This window comes from Erithacus rubecula, assembly GCF_903797595.1.
Source record: "Erithacus rubecula genome assembly, contig: SUPER_Z_unloc_3, whole genome shotgun sequence".
NCBI classification, from domain to species: Eukaryota; Metazoa; Chordata; class Aves; order Passeriformes; family Muscicapidae; genus Erithacus; species Erithacus rubecula.
Window position 1 is genome coordinate 4,064,149 of NW_027635944.1, and position 4,893 is coordinate 4,069,041.

Below are 4,893 nucleotides of genomic sequence, written 5' to 3' on the forward strand. Positions count from 1 at the left end.
GTTCAGTCTCGTGGTTATTCCAAAAAGAAATCCTAGTTGTATAACATATATACAGTCTGAGCTCTAAGTCAGTCAAATGACCTTAACTTGCCACCATAGTGAGACCATGAGAAGAACCCTAAAACCCAACCTATCTTCCCGCATGTTTTTTTTTAATTCACTCCAGTACATGAAGAAGGAGCAAAAACAATTGTTCTTGTCTTCAGGTCCTGCAGTAAAGAAGCTGCTTTATGAACAAATCACCCATGACTTCATCCAGGAAAGGACATGCCCCTCTGCACATGTGTAGGGAAGGGGAATGGGGTTAATTTTGAGGAAACAAGTAAGTCCCCGGCTAATATGGGAACTTGGTGCTGCTGCTGGATCATCCCCTGATACTGTTTTTGGTTGCCAGAGTCCTGTTCCACTCTCTTTTCAGCCTGACTTCCATTTCAGGCAAGGACTGTGTTGAACAGAAGCCAGCAACATCTGGATTTCATGATACTGACATCCATGTAGGAAAGTAGGAGGCTTTAAAAAAAATTCCCCAGGATGGCTTCACACCTGAAAATGATTGTCCTTCATTTGCTAGTCACTCCCTCACTCTGATATCTTTTGTTCTCAACCTACCAAAAGCTGCAAATGAAAAGAGTGCTCTCAGAGAAAATAATGTGGTACAGCTCCCAGAAGGATTCTGCTCCTGGAGCATGGTATAAAGCAGAATATTACTGGGCTGGAGAGCTATGAGACAAGCAGAGGAGGCTCAGCTTGTAACCTGTTGTGAGAAAAACACATGGGTCTGCCTGTGCAGTATGCCAGCACTTTTGTGATGCATTATTAAGAGAAAAAAACTGGATGAGCTTGGAGAGTGAAAATTAAGAATTGTGAAGAAATTTAAAATAATAAAATGCAGCAGCATGAACTTGTAGGCTAAAAGAAGGAATTTCTGTTATCAGCTGGAATTCATCAGCTGAAAATAAGGAGAAGGAGAAAAACTATGTTAAACTAACCATATAGTGTAACATTGTGAGTTTGCTATATTGCTAAGAAAAAAAAAAAAAGAGGGGGGACATTGGCACAGGAACAGATGTGCATAAACTGCAATGGGTAAATGTGTGCTTGAAATCAGAGCAATATTCTCTGCCATTAGAGGGGATTCTGCCAACACTTTCAATTGCAGTGGAAGAGTCTGAAAACTCAGCTGCTTTTCAGACAGACATTTTTACTCATCTCCTAAGGAGTCTGCATGACCTAACTTAATCCTGGCCCAGGAAGTGCTTTTCCAGCAATAAATCCAGTATCCCAGGGAATTGGGGATTGAGCCCTCAGCCCTCCTACCATCACAAACATGAGTTCAGGAATATGCCAAGGTATCTATGGGAGCACATAGAGACAAACCAGTTTGCATCCAACCATGTTTCACTGGGCACACAATGAAGCTGCTCTCCAGGAAGCATAAAAGTTCCAAGAAATTTACAAGAAACTTACAAGAAGCTTACAATATCTGCTAGGGGAAGAAAGGACAACATGTTGGTTTTCTTCTTCAAGCAAGTTTCTTCCTATTTTCCAGTTCTATTCCCATCTTTTAAGTGAATCTAACTTCCTGATAGTCTGGATTTGCAACAAAAGTCTAAACTCAGTTCAACTTTTATTGAGTTAAAAAGCCAACAAGGAGGTGATAAATTATTTTTCTTTTCCGAGTCCCACTTAGTACAGTACTCCCTTCAATTACTTAAGAAGGCTTTATTTTAAATTTCCTTGATGACTGTATGCCAAAGCGATCTTAAGATTCAAACCTTTGTTCTTTTGTCTACACCTTCTCAAGGCAGGACAAAAATGTGACCCTGAAAAAATAAGGAAGAAAGAAGTCCTGTGTTTAATTAATTTATTAAAAGCCTCTAGCATTAAAATAAAATCAATTATCACTCTGTGACCTTTGAAAACTATAAAATTCTGCCTTGTCTGGGTAAATTAGTAATATAAGCAGATTGTGTAAAAGCAGCTGTTGTTGGGACAAATAAAACACCTATGCTCTAGCTCTTAAATCAGTGTTAATGCTTTGAGGAAGATATGCAGATATCTTTCTGATAAATGAAAGAACCACAGGAAACATCCATCACACAATTTTTTGATTTATCATGCAATTTGACTACCTTATTTTACTGCTTATTTCTACTATTCCTGATCACAGAGCAACTTCAGACAGACAACATTTTTTGATGACATGAAGAAGTCATAAACAGCTTCATCCTCTTTTTAAATATCTTTTTTAATTTCCCAGAGAAAGCAATAATTATTAATTAATATTGAAAGAATCCCATTTTAAAGCTTGTTTACCTAACTTGGCATAGCTAAAAAAGGGAATTTTACATGAATGGGGAAGGGAAACATGATGTATTAATATAATTCAGTATAATTGACTTAACACCTTTTGAGAGATCCAGGACACGAGACCTCAAAACTATATTTTCAGGTCTCTTTGAGCTATTTCATTGGAGTTTATTAAGACAGTAAAGAGATCAATTTGGTTTCCAAGGCAGAAATCTCTGTCAGAGATGAGTATTCCAGTTTTATTCTGTGTCCTGGTATCTCAGGTGAGACAGGAAAAAAAAGACATAAAATATAAAAGGCCCAAACAGAATCCATAGTATGGATATTTAAGGATAACCTAAATAAATCAGTTATATCTTTGCTACTTGTAAGTAATAAGGCTATCTATTAAGCATTCTTTCTGTAAAGCCTTTGTATTGCACCCACTCTCACTTTCCTTCCCTTTCTTTCAGACATTTACCCCTGTAGGAATAGCCAGGCATACAGTACAGTACAACCACTACTGAAACAAGTTGCATTTTCTACTTCATTTGATCAATTATAGACTACAGTGTCTCATGGACAACATTAGAAAATTTATTAGAAAATTCATATTACAGTCTAAAGATCCCATTTTGTGTTCAGCTTTTCTGTGCAGATGCTTAAAAAAAAAAAAAAAAAAAAAAAAAAAAAAACATTTTAAAGGGATTTTTAAAATATTTTTACCAGCACAGCATTGCAGTGTTAGCACTGTCAGTATTGTATCAACGGGAACCCAACGAAAAACTCTTCCTTTTCTCTCTTCAAATTTTATTGAAAGCCCTGCAAAACACTTGCATCCACCAAGCCCTTGCCTTGACAGAAGATTAATGACACCGTGGTATTCTTGGGAACAGAATTGTGCCTCCCACCCTGGTGGAATCTCAGCTTGTGCTCGCTGGCAGCGAGACGGAGCCGGGAGGGAAGGGACGGAGCGCCAGCGGGGCTGGCGTGCCCGCAGCGATCCCCTGCTAATTATGACATGCCAGTCCTGCAGCGTTAATCAGCCCTTCCACTCCTGTGCCTCCCTGATTGTTTGGGAGAGAGCCTGGCTCCCCACTGCCTGGCTCGGGAGATGCTAAACAAATGCCTCATGCAACGCAAGGAGGGTCCTGCCGTGATGAGGAAAGGGCAAAAGCACGAGGATTTCAAAATATGCTTGGTGCATGCAGGGCTGCCATGGAGTAAAATCTGAGGTTTGGTCTCAGTGTGATTTTTTTTTTACTCTGGGAGTAATTTTGTCTGATCTCTTCATACATCTTCCCTGCAATGTGCAGGGAAAAGTGTGTTTTGTATTTATTTCCTTTTGTTTCAACCCCGTGTAGCCTTTGTTAGAGCATAGGTTGGTGTGGGCTTTAGGATTTGCTTGTCAGGAAGGAGAATATTCTTGTATGTTTCTCATGTTCTTGTCCCTTTTCCTTGTTACTAGTCCCTGCTTTTTGCTTGTGAATGGTTTCATAAAAAAAAAAAAAAAAAAAAAAAAAAAAAAAAAAAAAAAAAAAGTAAAAAACAAACAAACAAAAAACCCACAACATCAACTTTTTTCCTGCCTTTTTCTTTGTTCTCAGACTGGATCCATTTCCCCCTCACCCCCCTCTCTCTTTTACATACTTCCTTTGACCTTTTCCTCTCTTATTATCTCTCTTTTCTTTATCCACGTTGGCAATAGACTTTAGCTTATGCTCTTTTATGAACCTTCTGCTCCTTCTCATTTAAGCTCTCTGGACCTGATTTGAAGCTGTGGTATTCTTCCTACAGCCATTCACACATGTGCAACACAGGTGTAAAATACTACCATTTTCATTTATGTTGCTTGTAAATGTCAGCAAGGGAGAAAGCAGAACCTGTCCTTCCCAGAGTGAATCAGCAGACTTCCAGGAGTATCAGATACATATGAACAAAGTCTGTGTAAGTCACCAATTACCCCTATTCCATGCCTGATTTCTCACAAACCTTTATGCTATTGCTTAACCCTACAGCTCTTCATTGTTCTCCACAGGTCCTTTAATCCAGATTTTCTTTAAAGGAAAGGATGCTTCACTTTGATTTGGGGGATTTTTTACCTTTTTTTTTTTTTTTTTCTTTTTTACAACTTCCAGACCCTTGGACAACTGAGCTAAAAATACCATCCGGGACTCAGGTATCCACATGTCAAGTTTACCCCCTCAAGGCACAAGTAGCACAAGAGTGGCTGTAGATAGAATGGGAAACCTGAGACATATATAGTCCTTTAATGCACAAAGTTACACTGTATTTACTTATCCTAGAGCTTTTCTGAATGCATTGAAACACCTCATGGCCTTACAGGATCAGGGGTTTTGGTGACATTCTGACTTGGATCACATGTACTCTAAAAAAAAAACCACTCTCCTTTTTAACTTCCAAACCACTTTAAATAATTACAGCATGAAGGAAAAGCTTAAAATTTAAGTGGCAGCAGTGCAGCATCAATTGTTCCTAGTGCTAGCACCAGCCTTGCTCTCCATGGCCACTCCTGCTCAAGGTGTGCAGTGAGAACAGAAGGGCAAGCTCTTTTTGGATGTGGCACCCCACCCCCTGCTCTGG